The following is a 20,946-nucleotide window of genomic DNA, read 5'->3' as shown; positions in this document are numbered from 1 at the left end:
ATACAGTTGTCTCAGTTGTTCACCTGTCATTCCTAGTAGAGACTCATGGAGCCAGCTGGTGTCTTCAAGGTCATTTAAGGGAATTCTCCACTGAATTCAGTAGTCTACTGAACGGTATCCCAGAAGAGTGGTTTTCTAGCCTCTGTATGTACACTGTCACTGTTGGATAATTTATCAGCCACAAGATAGTCCGTTCCATTATTGCCTGTTGGAAAAGATCTTTTTCTACCAAACTTGAAACTTCACTCCCTATAGTTTCTCCTTGTTGGCCTTTGCATATCAAGCAGTAGAGGGACAGTCAGAACTTCCTGTCTCAGTAGGAGAGAATATTTTATTACCAAAGCTGTTAGAATTTCTACCATTCAATGCTAATAAAAGCATATCGACTTGTCATGAATTTTATCATTGTGTTTAAATTCTGCAGATTATATGCTGCCTCATTGCCTGTGCTGGGAGGACCTCTCACACCATGGTCCACTGGTGTGAGCAGGGTTGGTTCCTCCTGAGAGCTGCAAGGAAAGAATCTGTTTTCAGCATCTCTTGTTGGCTGGAAAACGGCCATCTTCTCCCTGTGTCTCATCACATTATCTTCCCTCTGTGTTTGTCTCTTTCTCTTCACATGGCTTTCTCTTTACAAGAACACTGGTTGTATTAGGTTGAGGGCCACCTCTACTCCAATATGACCTCATCTTAACTAGTTACATCAACAACAACCCTATTTCCAAATAACGTCAAATTCTGAAGTACTAGGGAGTTAGATTCCAACATATCTTTTTGTGGAGGGATGGAATTCAATCCATGTCAAGAAGTAGCCATAATGTCCACCATAAAATACATCTTAAAACTGACACGTAACTGAGTTCAGCCTACAGGTGTGGTTTGACTTGTGTATGGAATTGTAGAGCAGATTTAGTTTCTGACATTGGAGGAATCCGTGTCCTTGACTTGTTACCTAATTCACGACTCATCTCCAGAGAAGACTATGCAAAAGTCATGTCATAGCACTGAGTGAGCACTGTAACATTTTTGGCAACAGCTTCATGTGGTGATAGAAATCTACATGCTTGGATGATGCACCAGACTGAATTCCATGAGCCAGTCAGCAGGGTGGCAGACCCAGGCAGTAGGTCTGTATGTAACAATGTAACTAGACCTGGATCTTTTGGGGTAAGGTAAGAACTTGCAAATTTTTCCTGGCCATATAGATAATTCATTCATTTATAGATTCATCTAACAGACATTTTCCGAATACTTTCAGTGCTTTATCCTAAGGGATGGGAAGCCACATATTTATCTTTAACACCTCCCACGCTGTGCCTTTCCAGAAGCCAGCCCTGATCCCTGGATGTACTCCTCTTCATCCTTCAAAACCTAGATCTAATGTCATCCCTATTGTTAAGACATCTGAACCTTTTGGCTCACTGAATTTCTCTTCCTCCTTGCCTAGGGCCTTGTATGGTGCTATGTCACAGCTCAGTTTTAGGACTTATCCTAACATAATCTTGTACTTGAAAAAATGACACTCTCTCTCTCAACCCTCTTGATTGAGAACTCTTTTTTGTTCATGGATTTCATTTTTTTTTTTTTTTTAATCATGGTAGCCTCAGACCTACCACAGAGCTTGGACCTGATAAGCATTGGTAATCATTTATTGAGAATAGGTGTCCCACCTTCCAGAAGTTCACAGTCTCACAAAGAGAAATGAAAATTGGACAATAACAATAGATTATAAATTTTTATTTTTTAAAAAATATTTATTTGTTTATTTGAGAGAGAGAGAGAGAGAGAGAGAGGCATGTGAGTGGGAGGAAGGGCAGAGGGAAAAGGAGAGAAAGAATCTCAAGCAGACTCTGTGCTCAGACCTCATGACTCTGAGATCATGACCTGAGCCAAAATCAAGAGTCCGATGCTTAATTGACTGAGCCATGCAGGCACCCCTAGATTATAAGTGTTTATGATGAGAGAGCTGTAAGATGCTGGGAGTCAGACAGGTAATTCAGTCATAGGTGGTCAGAGAGGACGTCTCAGAGAAGGTGACGCTTGACTGGAGTCCCAAAGGATGAGCAAAAATTTTACCAAGCAAAGCAAAGCAGTTGAGATGGGGAATAAGGAAAGAGCTCTCCCAAGCAGAAAAAGCAGCAGCTGCAAAGGAAAAAATAGAGACTTGTAAACAGTTGTTTAGTGAAGAACATGTTGTAGTGAAGAGTGCAGGCTCTAGAATCAGACTCTTGGGTTTAAAATTCAGCCTTACTACTTACCAGCTGTGTGTCTTTGAGAGCGAACTTAAACTCCCAAGGCTCAATTTCGTCACCTATAAAATGGGGGAAGGGGATCACTGAAAAGATTAAAAGTGATAATGCCAGTATAAATGTTCAATAAATGTCTAACATATGGTGTGTACTCAACAAGATGACAGCGAGTCATCTGCTGGAACCTTGGCCGCCCGGGGGCAGCAGGGACTATCAAGAGATAAGGCTGAAGACTCCGGGAGGGGCCAGGTCAGAGACAGAGGATTATCAAGAGATAAGGCTGAAGACTCCAGGAGGGGTCAGGTCAGAGACAGAGGCCATAACAGTGGTCATGTGGTTAGATGTGGATAGATTACTTATTTTTTAAAAGTTTTATTTATTTAAGTAATCTTTACACCCAGTGTAGGGCTTGAACTCAAGACCTCAAGATCAAAAGTTGCATGCTCTTCCAACTGAGCCAGCTGGGTGCCCCTAGACATGGGAGAGATAACTTCTTACATCACTTGGGATGTGTGGCAGAAACTGTGATGGCCCACATGACCACTAACAGGGGTGTGGGTCAAATGTAGACCCCTATTCTCCTGTTTTACTGCATGACCATGCCAAGTGCAGAGAGAATGAGATCCAACAGCATCCCTGATATGGTGGTGATGGGAATGTAAACTGGTACAACCACTTTGAAAAAGAGTCTGCTTTTGCTTGTAAAATTGAATATTCCCATACTCTGTAAGTCAACAATCCCACTTCTGGATATATGCCCAGAACGGTTGTCCATTCATTCAACAAACACAAATCTAACATCTATGCTATGCCAAGGCCTATGATGGGCTGGGTCTCTGGGGGCACAGCAGCACTGAACTTGGAGTTAATGGTAGTTGCTTGGGAGCTGGGTGAACTTGGGCATGATGCTTAATCTTTCCGGGCCTCAGTCCCCTCATTTCAAAAAAGAGGCACAGATTACCGTTGATGGGAATGCAAACTGGCACGACCACTGTAGAAAACAATATGGAGGGTCCTAAAAATATTAAAAACAGAACTACCCTACAATCCAGCAATTGTGTGACCGGGTATTTACCCAAAGATACAAAAACACTAATTCAAAGGGATACATGCACCCTGATGTTTATAGCCATGTTATTTACAATAGCCAAATTACAGAAGCAGCCTAAGTGTCATTGATAGATGAATGAATAAAGAAGAGTTGGCATATATATATATATATATATATATATATATATAAATAGTACTCAGCCATAAAAAAGGAAATCCTGCCATTTACAACGACATGGATGGAGCTAGAGAGTATCATACTTAACAAAATAAGTCAGTCAGAGAAAGACAAACGCCATATGATCTCACTCATATGTGGAATTTAAGAGCCACAACAAATGAGCAAAGGGAAAAAAGAGAGAGAGAGAGACAAAGAGAGAAACAACCAAGAAACAGACTCTCAACTACAGAGAACAAACTGATGATATCCAGGCCGGGGTGTGGTGGGGGTATGGGGAAAGTAGGGGATGGAGACTAAGAGTACACTTACCATCATGAGCACTGCGTGAGGTATGGAAGTGTTGAGTCACAAAATGGTACATCTGAAACTAATATAATATCATTTTTTTAATCTACCCAGGAATTAAAATTAAAAACTTAATTTTGAAAGAAAAGGCACAGATCAGGTCAGACATGCGCTATGGAGAAAACCAAGAGGTGCCATGCACATGTTCATGGTTCTCCCTGTGCTGACCATCTGAGGCTCCAACAGGAAGTGACCCTGGAGCTCCAGGGACCAAAAGGAGGACAAGGGTGAGAACCCTGCCCATTATCAGAGGGTGGAAATAGCAGGGGTTAATGAGGAAATTATAAACCCAAGAATCGGAGCATTAAACAGAGCAGGAATCTGACTCATAAGGACTTTTTATCCCGACGATTGAACTAGGCAGCACATAGCTGGATTTGTTCAGTAATATCTCACAACAGCTGTAAGAGGTAGAGTGAGTGTTACCCCATTAGGCAGATAAGGAAATTGAGGCACAGGAAGATTAAGGACTTTGCCACGGTTGCACATTCCGGAAGTGTTGGGGCAAGGACGCCAACGCAGACCACCTGACTCTGGAATCTGGGCTCTTAATCACTTCGCTTTGTGATGCTTCTGGGTAGCAAGGCCAGCGAGGTAAGGAAAAGACTGGGGCAGTGGGTGGATTCGAGTGTGAGGTCCTAAGACTGGACTGGACAGGGCTTTGGGGGAGCTGAGGAGGCAGGAGGGCTGGGTTTCTGAGACAAGGAAAGAGGATCTCCCCGCAGAGGGAGAGAGAGACACAGGAGCAGAAGCAGAGGCCCTGGAGCTCAGGTTCACCTGTGTCAGCATTCCGATGGTAGAATCCCCCAGATGGACCTGAGCCAGGTTCAGACATAAGTAATTCCTAACACATGCCAGGCCCATGCTACACACTTTGTTCATATTATCTCCTTCTCCCTTAACAACAGTCCTACGAAGGAGATGTAAGTGTCCCCACTTTAGAGTTGAAAAAACTGTTGGAGTGCCTGGGGGGGTGCTCTGTTGGTTAAGCGTCTGACCTCGACTCAGGTCATGATCCCAGGGTCCTGGGATCGAGCTCATCGGGGAACCTGCTTCTCCCTCTTCCTGTGCCACACTCGCTGTCTTTCAAATAAATAAAATCTTAAAAGAAAAGAAAAGGGAAGGACAAGGAAAAAAAAAACTATTAACAAGGTTAGTGTTCTTGGTCGCACAGGCAGAAACTGGGCTTTGGTCTCCTGGGGCAGCTTTGCCCACAGGAAATGCTTGGGAGTGTGTGTCCAGAGGCCCTTCTCTGGGGGAGTGTGAGGGCCCCGCTTTCCTGGAGAGACGAACTCTGAAGGCATAACTTACAGCCCAGACCTACTCCAAACCCCTACACCGCGTGAGAGCAAGGATTAGGCTGAGGCTGCGACTCCGTGGGAAATCCCTCCAGCCCTCTGAAGCAGAAGGGTCCTTTCGGTTCAAGGTCAGCTTGTCTAGTTTCTTCGCCTTCCTTGTCCCACTTCTACTCCCATCTGGTCTCCGCTGGGAACACTTCCTTAATGAGTCACCCCTTGAGCCCTCTGCTTTGGGGACCTCCACATAAGACAGGCCTTAGCTTCTTTAAAAAAAAAAAAAGATTTGTTTGTTTATTTTCGAGAGAGAGCACGAGTGGGAGGGGCAGAGGGAGAGGGAAAGAGCAAGCCAAGCAGACTCTGTGCTGAGCTGCTGAGGGCAGGGTCCATGTGGGATTTGATCTCGCAACCCTAAGATCACATGAGCGGAAACCAAAAGTCTGATGCTTAACCCACTGTGCCTCCCAGGTGCCCCAGGACACCCCCTAGCCTCTTAACCACCATCCTGGGCACCATCTTTTTGCGCACATCCCTCACTTTCTAGGAGCTGCTCACACTCCCCCAGGGAGCAGAGACCCACAGGGCTTCGCCACTGCAAATTCCTGGGACCACCTCCTGGCCAGAGCCCAAAGTCCGAGGCTTGTGCCAACCTCCTCTGAGCAGAGTTTGGGCTGTGTAGGCTCCGGCCGGAGTTTGCCGTTCCCAGACTTGAGCAAGCCCAGACACAGCCCACCTCCCAGGGCGTGGGACACTGTGCTGTGAAGTCAGAGGTGGTTTTCAGGGCCATGTCCAGACTTGTGGGGGGTGTCGAGCCAGATGTGAGAGGGATCAGCCGTGGTGCGTCTGGGGCGAGAGAACCAGACAGACCACTCCTCAGGGAAAGAAGCCAAACCAATAAATAAAGGTCCCTCACCAAAGCATAGATCTTGAACTGACAAGTTTCCTGAGGAATGTGTAGCACGGAGTTAGGCATAGCCACCGGGGACGGAGTGGAGAGTCTACGAGGGATTGCTGGGCTCCGGCTCACAGGAGGAAGATGCTGGGAAAGCCAGGGGTCTGACTCAGTGCTTCCCTGTGTCAGGCTCAGCTCCGACCACAGCTTGCCTGGAAATCCTCTCTGATCTGTTCCCCACCACTTGGTGGATTGGGTGCCTCTCCTCACTGTTCCCACATCGTCTTGTCTACTGCTGTAATTCCACATCTGTCTGCGTATCTGACCTCAGTTACACCGGAGTTCTGTCATTTTACCTCTGAAACACCAGGACGTAGCTCAGCATCATGGACACGATGAGTGCTCCGTAAATGTTTGTTGAATAAATACCCACCCTCTAGGGCTGTTTGAAGATCAGATGAGATAATGGATGGGAAAACAAACCATAAATTGACAGTACATTTATTCTTATTTTCCATGAATATATTTATGAATTTTATACAGAATGACATGCCATATGTATTAATAGTATTGATAATAGTAACATGTGCCAAAGCCTAAGCAAAAAGACTCCTCTAGAGTCCAGCATTGAGGGAAACAGAAATACCCGTGTTTATTTACAACAGTGTGTTCATTGCTAAATTCACACCATCAATGACAAAAAATTATTATAACCCAAAAAGATGGCAGTCAGGTCTCTAGATTATTTGTCCGAGCTGACAGAGGTGCTGGCCTAGGGAATGACCATCATCACCGCTGCCTTTCACGTGTTTAAGACTTTCTGGTTTGAAGCTTTTGTGTCATCGGCTCTTCCATTTGCCATGTAAATTAATTTAAGAAATCAGACATTGGAAGCGGGGGAAATGCACTGGGTCCTTCTTTTTATATCTCTGTTCTTTTCTCAGGAGGCAGGAGTCCCAACAGGGAGCTTTCTGGGAGTGGAGAGGAGCCTGAGGGGGAGGCCGTGCCCTATGGGAGCCGCTGCTGGAAACAAGGACAGAGCAGAAGCTTGAAGGTCACTGTCACACCCCTGTGGAAAGACACCTGCCGGGAGGGCCACCGGACTTCAGTGTCAGGTCGTCTCCTGTAAGTCAGCGACCCACCTTCCTTATCATAACTGATGTTCACGCCCAGCCAGATCCCGTGATGCGATGCTCGGTGCTCTATGCGATGCTCGGTCCCCTCCTCAGCAGGACAGACCTGCTCTCCCTTAGCCTGAGACTGAGAGGAGCAGATTCGTCCCCCTCCCTCCCCAGCCCTCCCACTTCCTCTCTCCCTCTCTCTCCCTCCCCTCCTGCTGTCCCGCCTTCCCTTCTTTCCTTAACACAGTGTTACTCTATTTAATTTTTTGAACAGGTAATAAATACATTCTTAAAGTTATAAACAGATAATTATAAAAAGATACAGGACGATCTCTCAGGAACTCAGGGCCTGCTGTGTATCCCTCCAGAGATTTTTTTTAAGTGTATATACAAGCATTACACGGGCCTATGATTATCTACTACCCCATTCCTTCTTACGCAAATGCTAAACATTGTATAGTGATACATGGTGTTCTGTTCCTCAATTTTCTCAATTAATAGATCTTAGAACAGGAAGAGCTTCTTCTACCATTTTTTTTCATAGCTGCATACTTTGCCAACCCACAACTTATTTTAATCAGACAGACATTTACAACCAGTGTCGCACTGGAAAGCCTTGGACCCGCATCATTTCCCAGCTGTTATCTGTAATTAGCCATGGAGGTTCCGGGTCAAGGGGCAGGCGGATTGGTGGTGTTCAGAGTCATTGCCAAATTGCCGGTCGTAGAAATTACACAAACATATACTCTCGATCACTGTATGGGAAGAAACAAATCTCTAAAACTTTGCAATGGGCATCATTCTACCGCTGGTACACACTGGCTAAGCCCTTCCTCGGTGCCCGGTTGTTTATTATCTCCCTTAACCCCCACCACGACCTTTCGAGTTGGTGATGACGGGGTTCCTGCCGTCAAAGGAGAAACCTCCGATTCACAGGTGAGTAATGTTGCCACGCTAGGTCTCTCTTCCGGAAGCTGGGCAGTCAGCAAGTCTTCATTCTGATAATCGTAAGAAGAATTCCAACAGCCCGCCTTTACTGAGCACTTAAAGCCCTCACTTGACCCTCTCAGCCCTGTGACCCAAGCTCTGGAGTGTGCTCCATTTTTAGTAATGAGAAAACCAAAGGCTAAAGAGGTCCCAAGCCCCTGGTTGAAAGTTACACAGCAAGTGGACAGCAGTCCCAGGGTCGGACCCAGACAGCCTGAGCGTACCACCTGAACCCTTCACACCGCTACACTGAGGTCACAGCTTAGAAGTTCCAGAACACTTGTCCCCTGTGAGGGCCCCGATCGATCGGCAGGTGTGAAAGCTGAGGCCCAGGGGGAAGGGAATGAGGACTGGTTAGTGGCTGCCCTGGGTTAGGACCCCCTTCTCTTGCTCCAGCTGTGCTCTCTTATTGTACCTTGCAGCCACATCAGTGCCGTGACACCCTCAGTCCTGGGCTGGCTCATGGTACGGATGACAAAGGTGGCCCCGGCACAGCTCACAGCCTAACTGGCGAGAACCAGCCCTCAGCCCACCCGGCAGGCTGCAGCCACTGAGTCCAAGGCTGTGGGTCCCTGGGTCACTTCTCCTACGTACTCGCTACCAGTTGTTACAGTGATGACAAAAGACACTACGATGAGCCTGGCACGAGAAGCACCTCAATTTACTTCATCCTTAAAACAAGCCCACGACTCACAGGTTTGTATTTGCTCATGTCACCATCGGTTCGTGGCAGAGCTGGGATTTGAACTTGGGTATTTTTGAGTTTTTTAGAGATAGGAACAGTGGTTAGGAACCCGGTGTCTGGTGTCACACAGACTGGTTCTCCACTTACTGTTTGTTGAGCCAGGAGAAATTACTCAATACCTTGAGTCTCAGTTTCCCTCCCCAGAAAAAGGAGATTCATAATACAGTTGCCCCTTGAATAGCATGGCTTTGAACCACGCAGGACAACGTACACACAGATTCTTTACAGTACAACCTTGTCCATGTATGCTGTGCTCCTTATGATTTTCTTAATAACATTTTCTTTTCTCCATCTTACTTCATTATAAAAATACAATATGTAAGACACACATAAAATATGTGGTAATCGACTGTTTACGTTAGCAGTAAGGCTTCTAGTCAACAGTAGGTTAGTAGTAGTTAAGTGAGGGGGGGCGTTATATGTGGATATTTTACTGCGCCGGAAGTTGACAACCCAACGTTGCTCAAACAACTGTATCTGTTTACTCGAAGAGATGTTTGCGTACCCTATTCAGACCAGCGTTAGTCACGATACCCAAAATGTAGAGGCAGCCCAATTGTCCATCCATGGGTAAATGCGTTCACAAAATGTCACACACACACACACACACACACACACACTATTCAGCCTTTAAAAAGGGTGGGGGGGGATTCTGACACCTGCTATAACACAGAGCTCGAGGACATTATCCTGAGTGAAATAAGGGAGATAAGCCACTGACACCAAGACAAATCCTGTTTGGTTTCACGCCTCTGCGGTGCCTCAAACACTCATACACGTGGAGATGTGGAGACGGAAGGCAGCATGGTGGTTGCCAGAGGGTAGGGGAAGGAGGGAGAAATGGAGAGTCGCTTAGTGGGTAGAGAGTTTCGGTTTTACGGCCTAGAAGGAGTTCCGTGGGTGGACGGTGGTGATGGGCCCCGCGGAGTGAATGTCCTCAACGCCGCTGAGCTATACACTTGAAAGTAAATGTAAATGCTGGGCTCTAGGTTTTTCCTGCAATTCTTTAAAAAAGAAAAATATAATAATAGCGCCTGTTTGGGAGAGATGTGAGGACTCGATCACGTTTGTGAAGGGCCCGGCCTGGGCCTGGCTCGGAGGAAGCGCGGAATAGATGATGTTACGTGTACCGTTAGCTACCACTGTGTGTCCACGGAGGGAGCTACCCCGGGGGAGACCTCAGTGTCCCTGTCTTGTCTGCTTCTCTGACGGCACGTGAGGAACAAATGAGCTCTTATGCGTGAAAATGTTTCATCAGCTGTTAAAAAAAAAAAGAAGAAGAAGAAGTGGAGAAATGATTGATCAAGTTGTTAGGGGCCCGTTTTGTCTGTCATTCTCAGCCTTTTGCGTCTAGCCCCACCACCACGCGTGTCCCCTTCCCCAGGGGTGACTCCTCCAGGACTCTCTCTCTCCCTCTGCTGACTAGAATTTTTGGGCAGATGTCCTGTCTGACTGGAAGCTTCTGGCAGGAGTCCTGTCTTCCTTCATGCCGCATCCCAGCGTCCAGCCTGGTGCCCATGAACCCTCGGTCAGTTTTGGCTGATCTCATCCGAGTCTAGGGGGTGGGAGGCAGTGGGGCTGATGGTTTCAGCTGGGAGACGTCCTGTGAGGTCAGGGCCAGGAGGTTCAGTGCGGCTTCCTGAGGTGAGGCCCTCTCCTGGGTGTGGTTTCTCACGCGTGATGAGTCTGATCGTCTGTCCTCGAGCAAAGTCGTTGCCCAGCGGCCGTGGCCGTTTGGGGAGGGGAGAGAAGCCCAATTTGGGAAAAGTGGAGGGAAGGCCCCTGGACCGCCCAGGAAGAGGTGACTCGGGGACATGGGCTGCCTCGTTGTTTTCCATGGTTTTTCATTACTTGGTTTGAGCTCCTGCAGAGCCAGACCGTCTCAGGCATGGCTGGAGAATCTAATTCCGGAGTCTTTCAGCACAAAAGAATGCAATCAAACACCTGCTCTGTGGAAGTGCGGCCGGCCGTTTAGTAGGCGACCTCGGCTGTGGGTACACGCCCTCCACAGACACGGTGGCCCCAGGAGGGTAAGTTACTGGCCCGAGGTCTCTTGGAAAAGTGTCAGGACGGGGACAACGGCTCATACTTCTGGGACAGCACAGATCCTACAACCCTCTGTTGACTGAAAAGTTGTGTTCAGGTAAACTGAAGTTTTTCTGGAGCAGGCACTACTGCAAGACCTTCATATTCACATAACAAACATGTTCACCCAAGGACCTCTACACCTTCACAAAGGTTGGAATAGCTAGCTTTTGAACTGAGTTTGCCCTCCAAACACCAGACCAGAAAAATCACTTATTCGTCATTCTTCCTTTTGACTCATAATCCCTCAGCATGTCCTACAGAGGGAGTGTTGGTAAGCCCTGGAGAAGAGGAAGAAAATATGATGAGATAGCATGAGGGGCTTCCTTAGTCATCAGATGTCTAAGAACAAGCTTACTCAGACTGTCTCAATGATTGACAAGGGACTTTCTCCTCAAGGAAGGAAAGAAAATGGCCGCCATGGTATTTTCCACTCCACAGAGCACAGTTTGCCAGTGCTTGCCAAGCGTCTCTGTAGTGCCACACTGTTTCTGCTGGTAGGGTTTGGTCGTGGTCAAGGAAGTTGGTAACTGATGTTGGATGGACATAGTGAAGTAAGGCATGGAGAGGAAAGACACGGCAAACACATGAAGTCAGACACAAGGAGTCTCACTCAGAACTCAAGTTCTTTCCTGCTTCTGGAAGATTTCACAAGGCCAGGAAGCCAGCTGTCCTGGGTCAAGTGAAGGGGAGGCAGCTCCGGGACACACCCAAGAGCAGTTTCTGGTCAGGCATTCCTGGCAACATGGGGTACCTCAGCCCACCCACGCCTTGTCCACGATGAAAGCTGATAGGCAGGGCCTGCGGAATGCTGGGGCAGGGCAGTGCCTCCCTCGTGGCTTAGGGGCACTGAGAGGTCTCCTTCTAAAAATATCTCCCTCCCCTTTCCTGCCGTGGAAGCTGAAATGTTCACATGGAAGTCTTACTCCCTTGGTTTGAGGCGTTATATTCCTAGTAGATCTGATTTAAAAATTAAACACCATCATGTGCAGAACAAACTGAGATATGATCACGCCATGACACTTCCCTTGGCATTTATTTATATCCCTGCACCAATCCAAAGAAGGATTTGAAATTATCACACATTTATTTCTCAGATTAGCCAGCTGAGGGAACCAGATCTTGTTTCAGCAAATCTGTGGAGCAGCTGAGAGAGGACTTTAGTTCTGCCTGGGACACCTCGTTTTTCTGCTCAAACCACTCCCAAGATCTTCCCATCGTTCCTTACCCAAAACCCTCACCCAACTCACTCGCCATCTTGCTCAAGGCACTCCCACCTCATGCAAACGCACCCAGCTTTTACCTACCCCCAGACTCCTCACGAGCTGTCTCTTCTGCCCACAGATCCTTCCTCCGACTCCTGGCTCCTCTCTTCTTCAGGCCTCGGCTTGAAATGCCACCACTCAGGTGGTCCCTTGACTTTGCCAGTTAAGATAAATGTTGGTTCCTGTCTTTCAAAACACTGTTCTTTGGTTCACAGCCTTTCTTACCATTTGGCCTGTGTGTCTAAGGTGGATCTGTGTCATTTGTAGAGTCTGTATTTGGGAATTTGCTACTCCTCCGAATGGATTTGTGTTGCCCAAATCAATACGTGCAGGGCTTCGGAGGTTCATCTACGGACATGCGCAGAGCCGCAAAAAATTTGAGTCTCCCAACACACGTGTTCCCACCTGAGATCCAACAAAATTGACACTCTGCTTCTTATCTCAGCCCTCAGACTCTAAACAAGTGTCCTTTTTGCAATTTTGTGTCACACTTTTTGCATTTTGGGGCTCGCGGTTGGTCGTTTTGCTGTTTAACCAACTGAGCCACCCAGGCGTCCTGTTTTGCTATTTAAATGGCTCCGGATTGGGCTTCCTGCTCAGCAGAGAGCCTGCTTCTCTCTCTCTCTCTCCCTTTGCCCACCGCTCTGCTTGCTTGTGCTCTCTCTCTATCTCTCTGTCAAATAAATACATAAAATCTTTTTAAAAAATTAAAAAATAAAATGGCCGCCGAGCATGGGGCTAGAGGGTTGTCTAGCACTCCTGAGCCCAAGAAGGCTGCCATGTGCCTGGTGGAGGAAAGGTAGGTGTTGGATAAGATTCGTCCAGGCATGAGTTATACTGCTGTTGGCCATAAATTTAACATGAATGAATTGACAATAGATGGTAAGTAAGATGTCTTTCAACAGAAGCACGCATAAACCCAGATTATGTAACAATTGGTGGATGAAATGTTGTGACCAGAGGCTCCGGGGAACCTAACCCTGTGTATCCCTGGGAGCCATGGTTCCATGTTCCCGTGGTGGCTTTATAAAACACAACCACTGAGAATAAGAAGAACTGCATTTGTGTCCATTTTATTCGCTTCTTAGGGCCACTGTAACGCATACCACAAACTCCGTGGCTTAAAACAGTAGAATAGTATTCTCTCGTGCTTCTAGAGGCTAGAAGTCCAAACTCAAGTTGTCAGCAGCACCTCGCTTCCGCTAAAGGCTCTCAGCAGGGATCCTTCCTTGCTGCTTCCCAGTCTCTGGTGGTTTGCCGACAATACTTGGTGTTTCGTGGCTTGTGGTGGTATTTATGCTCCAGTCATCATGTGGCTTTCTCTCGGGTGGCTCTGTCTCTCTATCACTTCTCTTCTTGTAAGGACACCAGTCATACTGGATTTAGGGCCCAACCTGCTTCAATATAACCTCATCTTAGAAATATATGTATCATATGTAATACACAAAACACATGCATTATATGTAACGTATTATTTATGTTTCTATAACATATATACTTAATCAGTATCTATCTATGCCACTACCCTGCAAACTCCGTGAGGCAAGGACAATGGCTTTCTTATTCTTCTTTTCATCCCCAACACCAAGTCCAGCCTGACACAAGTCAGTAAATACTTGTGGGGGATGAATGGGGGAATGAATGAATGGATTTCAAAGCTCAGAATGTTAGACACCATTGAGCCAGCAGTGACCAAACTCTCTAGGAACCCACAGCTTCGCGAATCTGGTCAGGCTGAGAAAGAGGCCAGGTGGGTGGGCTTGCGGTCTCAGCTCCCTCCCAGAGCTACGTCAACCAGTTACCGTGTTTGTACCTGTTTTATATACTCCATTCTATGTAACAGAATATGCAATATTGCTTTTATAAAGGAGCTTTAGTGAGTTTCACATGTGTGAAAAATACCGCGTTCCCCCTCCCCTCCTTTGTAGATAAGGAAACTGAGGTCCAGAGACATAAAGGGGTTTGCTCCAGGTCACCAGGCAGTAGTGGGAGAGGCAGCCAGGGTTTTTGAGCCCTATTCCAGAACTTTCGCCTCAATGCTCACCTTCCTGCCAAGACACACAACGCGAGAATTTTGGAATTTGCCCTCCCGGGGACCCTGTTTTTCTATCTGGAGCAACTTCTGGGAGAAGGAAATGGAGCCTGTGGCATGTGCCCCTTCCCCACAGCTCTCAAAGGCCCTTTGTGCCAAGTTCCACGGACATTCCACAGTCCTGCTCTGGGCACATCTATCTGCCAGCGGGTCACAAGCCGAGCCTTCATCTCTGAGCCGCGGTGGTTTGGCCTTTCTGTCTTTAAATGCACCCTTTGCTTTCTAGAAAGCTGAAACCAAGCGAGGGAGGTCAGACTCCAGAGGCCCGGCGCAGATGGGCTGGGGTGGGGGCTACCAGAGGAGAGGGGTCTGTTTTGCAGACCTGGCTTGAGAAGGAAACTGTGCTAATTATCTCCCAGGCCCAGCTGCAGAAACGCCTTAGCTCGGCAGCCGATTATAAATAGCCCAGAATGCACTCCCAGCCGCTTGAAAACAAGGATATTTTTGCCCTGGGTTAGAAGAACAGCTCTTCACAGCTTTCCTGGGCCCTTTCCTCAACCCCACCCCCAAAGAGCTATGATTTATGTCTCAGCACCATTACTGGGACCAAGTATCACACAGCCCCGATAAACAATGATTAATTCATGGCCACGTTTTGTGAAAAAAGAAGGCATTCCTTTGGAAGTCCTCTCTTTCATTTTGGCAGAGACATGCTGACCCGGGAGACCAGAAGGCAGTTGTACTGTGAGTTCATTACCCTGGCTTTCATCGGGCTGTCTCTGCCCTTGAACGAGGTGGGGGCTGGGGAAGGCAGCAGGTCACTGAGGCAGGGGGCAGGAGGGAGCCGAGAAGACATGCTGGGGACTTGACTGTTTGTTGAGATACTCCGGAAAGAAAAAGCCAAGGATGCTGGGCCGGTCCGTTTACATCTGAGTCCTTTTTAAAAGGAAGTCAGTCTTTCTGTGAGGAAATCAGGCCTTAATGCAAATACCCTAGAAATCCTTACACCAGCTGGCTCACTCCTTAGGACCTTAAGTTTGAACAGTAGCTCCCAATGTACAAAGCACTTTTCATGTCCTGCTCTCATCTGACCCTTACAACAACTGTTTTATTTGTTTGTTTTTCTGGAATCAAAGACAATCCCTGCTTGTTGTAGAAAAGTTTAAAAATTTCACAGAGGCATAAAGTAGGAAAAAAAAAAAAATCCCACCCAAATCCCATCACACTGGGACAATAATGTTTCCATGGTCATCTTTTCAGACCTCCCTTATTGGATTCTGGAATGGATATCGTTTTACCTGCCTGGGACTGTATTATGGTGTTAGTTGGGCTCTTGGTAGAAATAGATGGCACATTCAAATGAGTAATTGCAGAGAGTTTAATAGGGGCTGTTTTCATTGGCCTGGGTAGAGGTTGGGAAAATCGGCAAGGAATGGTGCTGTGCACCAAGGCTAGCAACAAGGGAGAGCCATCGGGACTCATGGGTCTGACGGCCAAGGGTAGAGGGAGCGGTTACAACAAACCACAGCTGTGTGAGGAGGGTCACTTGTCAGGACCTGTAGCCTTCAGGGAGACACAGCCAGCCCCCGTCAACAGCAGAGCTGGAGCCCCGATCTCACTCTCCCCTACCCTCCGACTGCGGGTGCCTCCCATCCGCCAACTCAGCCGCCGTTAGAAGGCATAGAAGCCCATCGACGGTGGTTCCTGGAGGCCTAAGCCCCTGGGCACAGAACAAGATGGAGAGGGTGGAGAGTCGACAGGAGAGACAAGCAGAAAATATCTTTACCATCCACGGTGATCCTGATCCTTTTGTAGTTCATAAGCGTGATGACTGGGCGTTCGCACCGCAGTGTGACATGTGCTTCCCTCAAAGCTTGTTACAGCCTCGACACATTACCCATCTGACATTGAAAAAAGATACTACTTTTACCATTTTTTTTTTTATGGTTCACTAGTTTTCTGTTTGTTTGTTTGTTTGTTTTATGTACTTTTACCATTCCTTGGTAAGGCAAGAACTTTCTAATTCAGTGAATATAGATCGGCATCATACTTTTTAATGAACCTCGTCTGGACGTAGCAAATGTATTTAACTGAATCCCTGTTGATGAATACACAGTTCGTTTCTAATTTCTCAAGAGCGTAGACAATGCTGCAATGGGCAGATCTGTACATCCAAACTCTGTGCACTTAGGAAACATGATTCTGATTCCCCTTTGATATTTCTTAGAAACTGAGGCTCCTTGCCTGTGAAGCTTGCCCCCAATCACACAGCGGTCACGTGGTTTTTCTAAATCCTCCAACTTCTCAATATTGATAGAAAAAGGAGGAGGAAAGGAAGCTTTTGGTTTTGAAACTGAAAAAAAAAAAAATGCTTATCCCCTTGAAAGTCCTCTCAGCCATGTGACCCTGAAAGGGTGGGGACTCTTGGGTCCTGGGCTCACAGGGCCTCAGTCAGTCATGAGGGACAAGGGGAGGAGGACAGTGCAAAGGGGAAACAGAAAGTGATGTCACGGGACACCCCTTCCCTGGCTTCCCAGGTGTCACCTCAAGAAGTGGAAACAGCTCCAGAGGCCTTATGGTGGTAAAACAGGGAGGATATGGGCCCAGGAAGTGAGTTAAGGCAAAAGGCCGCACTTCCTGTTTGCACCTCAGTCTCCTCATCTGGAAAGTGGAGACGAAGCTCACCAGGCAGATTTGTGCTGAGAGCCCCTGACCCACACACGTGAAAGGGCGTGGTGCCTTGTCAGTCCTCAGTAAATATACATTTCTTCCTTTCTTGCCCCAAAGCTGGGAGCCAAGCCAGACAAAACCTGCTTCTGGTTTTTTTTTTTTTTAATTCACAACTATTTATTGAGGAGTAGATAAATATGAAGATAAATAAGACTCAAGGAGCTTAGAAACCGATGTGTTTCTCAGTACTTGAGGGTCTCTGCTTTTGTCTGGGCCTTTGTTCCTATCTGGAATGTCCTTTCTCTTCTACCTGGTGAAGTCACTTACGTTGTTCATTGTCCACTTGCACAGGAACCCAACCAAATGTGTCACACCCTCACCCGCACCCCCACAGCACCGCGCCCCTTCCTCTCTCTCAAACCTCGTTTCTTGGTGTAGACCAATGACGAAGAGTGTTGGAGTCCAATGGGTTGGTCTCTGTCCCAGCTCTGCCACTCACCACGCTGGTGCATCTCAGTGTCCTCATGTCAGAAACGGGAAGGACATTTCCTACCCCAGAGGGTAGTTGCGGGAACCGGAAGGGTCTAGACACGCACAGCTCTGAGAACAGGGCCTGGCCTAGAGGAGGCCCTCCTCAGTCAGGACTGGAGTTGCAACTCTTCGTCGCTGCCCCCTGGCACTGAGCGGGGCCTCCATGGACGCTTGTCAAAAGAACTCATGATGTGTATTCCTTGGCAAAATAGCAGGATAAGAGGACTCCAAAATGGTCCAGAATTAAGAACTCACCGAGGGACAAGGTGCACGGCGGCACACGCTGCGTGGGGATCAGAGGAGACTCTGGTGGGCAGCCTGAGGAGAAGGTGCAGGTGGGGCCTGTGCCCAGTCCCTGCATAGGGACTCAACGGTGGGACACAAAGGAAGAACAGAAGGAGAGGGGGCGACTGAGCTCCGGTGCCAGCCCCTTGGAGCCGTGTGACTTTGGACAAGGCCTTTCACCAGAGAGGATGGCCTTCTTTGTAAACGAGGACAAATAGCCCCCTTCCCACAGAGCGCCGTGAGGACTAGACGGGCTAAGCTAACGCTCCCGGCCCACAGCGAGAGGCAGCCTGGCCACTCAGCTGTTATTCTTCTCATCAGCCCTCTAGGCGACACGATGACTGCTCTCCGCTTGCTGGGGGTCCCGGGAGCTCTCTGATCCAGGAGTCCATGGGCTGGGCACTGCCGAGCGCTGAAGGCTGGGGGGCTGCCCTGCAGGAGGGGAGCCTGGGCCTGCCGAGAGCCGGCTTCCTGCCACCAGCCCATCTGCCGGGGCCACCACAGCCAGAGCGATGAGGTGGAAACAGGGAAGGAGTCTTGGTGTCTGAGCTAGATGCCAGCCTGGGCGCTGACTTTCTGCTTCCCCTGGGGTCACCACAGGCTCCATCAGCTGCCTGCGTCCGCTGGCCTCCCCCCAAGAGCAGCCACTGGCCTCTCGCCTCAGTTGCCAAGGACACGGTCTCCCTCAGAGGCCTGGCGTCGGGTCTCTGCCTCCTGGGTGTCCTTCCTGACCCAGGGCCTACCCACCAGCCCTGTTCCCATGCTACTTCCTCCTCCCCAGGGGAATTCTCCCTTTCCATTCATTCATTCATTCATTCATTCAGATAACAAATACATATTGATCAGGTGCCTACAAGGGAGGCCAGGTACCAATTTAGGTTCCATAGATGCGGAATGGAACAAAAGACTAGAATCCCTGCCCTCATGGAGATTATAATCTAGTGAGGAAGAAATTATATATATATATGATACAAAGGAAATTATGAGAAGTGGCTTCTCAGAGGAGGTGACATTTGAGCAGAAGCTGACACTGTAATGAGGGGGTCACCTCGTAGGTGTCTGGAAGAAGCTTCCAAGCCTAGGAACAGCCGTGTGAAGACCTGGCATCAATAACACAGTCGGTGGTATGTGGGGAGCAGCAAGGGGTCAGTAGGGTTGGGGAACAAGACGTGAGGGGGTCAGAGGTGTAAGAAGAAATTGGACTGATAGCAGCAGTCAGACAGCGTATGGCCTAGAGGACAAGCCAATGACACTGCATTTGATTCAAGGGGACAGGAAGCTGCCACTCCCAGAGGATTCAAGCAAAGGCTCTGATTTCATTTTACAAGTTTTGCTCCAGATGCTGCATCGAGAATTAGGGGTGATGGTGGGCAGGGGTCGGGGGAGTCACAGGTGGATGCAGGCTCTTAGTTAGAAGGCTGTTGCAATGACCCAGGCGAGATGAAGCAGTTTGGCCCCGCGTGCCGATGTCTGTGATGACAAACACGTGGACCCAAGGTGTCTTTGGAAGAATGAGTCAATAAGCCTGGCTGCTGACCAGGAAGTGGAGGGTAAGTAAGTGTCCTGTCCCAAAGACAACTCCCAGGTGCTTGGCCCGAGCTGGATGGGGGCGCCTTCTCCTAAGATGAGGAAGATAAGGAGGGAGAAGCTATTTGGATAAAATCTACAGTTTGGTTCTGAGGGTCATCAGCCAGGAAAGAGGAAACGCCAACCAAGCCTTTTCACAGTCTTTGAATCTGGAACTCAGGAGGGCGGTGGACTCTGGAGACAAGAAGCTGAGGACGTGAGCACAGCCAAGGGCCTGAATGAGGTTCCTGGAGAGCAAGAGAGGGGTCGGAGGAAGAAGGCTGAAACCAAGTTCACTAAGAGCAAAATAAAGAGTGGAGTTCTAGAAGCTGAGTGAAGAAAAACTTCTAAGTCAGAGTAGTACGGAGACTAATGGCCCCTGAGAGATACTTTCTTGCTAATCCCTGGCCCCTGTAGATGTGTTACTGAACCTGGCAAGAGATGGTGCAGATGTGACAGGTTTATGGACCTCGAGGTGAGGAGAAGATGATATTCTGCAGGCAGGCCTCAGAAGCAGAGACCCTTTCCTGGCTAAGGCCAGAGGGAGATATGACAACAGAGGAATGGCCAGAGAAGTTCAATGTTCCACAAACCAAGGCAGGTGAGCAGCCTCTAGAACCTTCTAGAACCCGAAAAGGGCAAGGAAATGGAAAGCTCCCCTCAGAGCTTCCAGACAGAGACATAGCCCAGCCTGTAGTTTAGCCTAATGAGACCCCTCTCTGACCCCTAACCTACAGATCTATAAAATAATAAACTTGTGTTATCCAAAGCCAGGTGATCTGTGGTGATTTGCTGTGGTCGCCACAGAAAACTTATGAAACGAGGAAGTGATCAGCCCGTCAAGTCACAGTCCAAGCTTTAGGAAAACGAGAATGAAAATTTCTAGGGGTTCAGGCAACGAAGAAATCCTGGAGACCTCAATCAGGCTAGTTAGGAGGGGGCGAAGAGTGGTGGGACAGGCCTGAGGAGCATCGGAAGGGACAGGCCAATCTGTGGAGGAAGTAATCTAGAAAAGGAAACCAAGAAATGGGGTAGAGAGGTGTGTGGCCTCAAAGGAGAGCTCCGGTTCTTGCTTCTGAAGATGAGATGTATGCTTTTATGCCAGGGAGGATGACTGGAGAGAAGAAAAAATGTGATGAAGCAAGGAAGAGTCAGCGTTGTGGCTTCGGGTCCACAATCAGGACCCGTCCCCTGTCCACTCCTGAGCATTCAAGAGCCAGGAGCAGAGGCCAAAAACCCACAGGAGATCCACACCTCAACCCAACCTTCCACGGAAGACAGGGATCTCTCCTAACAGAGCGAACACGGGACTCATCTCGGGCCACTCCCCTCTCCACGTGTGGTTCTGTGGTACCTCTCCCATCTCGCCTACAGCCTGTGTTCCAGGGGTTGTGAGGTGTCTGGGCTCATGGGTACACGGTTCCTTAAGCAGTGAGACAGTATCCATCTCGTTCTTTGTGTGTCCCCAGCCAAGCCTAGACACTGACACATGAAGGATGTATTCAGTAAACATCTTGCTGAGCGATGGTAACAGGCCCATCATAGCCCCAACCACCGGGTGCTCACGCATGCCAGGGGCTTTACTGGCCACAGGTCTGGTCTCACGTCATCCTGCTAACAGCCCTGTCATGCCCATTTTATACGCAA

The 20,946-nt window shown here is 48.3% G+C and overlaps 1 long non-coding RNA gene and 1 other non-coding gene across 2 annotated transcripts in view; both read left to right on the top strand.

Moving 5' to 3' along the window:
- The first annotated feature begins 4,172 nt into the window (after positions 1-4,172).
- Positions 4,173-20,946, top strand: part of LOC101685255 — a 31,261-nt gene continuing 14,487 nt past the window's right edge. The window contains exons 1-3 of the long non-coding RNA XR_198807.2: positions 4,173-4,419; positions 6,957-7,137; positions 8,543-8,816. This is a non-coding gene — a long non-coding RNA (uncharacterized LOC101685255). The remainder of the gene's footprint in view (positions 4,420-6,956; positions 7,138-8,542; positions 8,817-20,946) is intronic.
- LOC123391527 lies at positions 16,051-16,154 on the top strand. Its single transcript, XR_006606236.1, has one exon. It is a non-coding gene; the product is annotated as a small nucleolar RNA U13 (small nucleolar RNA).

The sequence above is a fragment of the Mustela putorius genome, unplaced genomic scaffold (assembly GCF_011764305.1).
Source record: "Mustela putorius furo isolate JIRA1106 unplaced genomic scaffold, ASM1176430v1.1 tig00000228_pilon_pilon_pilon, whole genome shotgun sequence".
Classification (NCBI taxonomy): Eukaryota; Metazoa; Chordata; class Mammalia; order Carnivora; family Mustelidae; genus Mustela; species Mustela putorius.
Note: the sequence above shows the minus strand (reverse complement) of the source record. Positions and strands in the feature narration are given on the sequence as shown.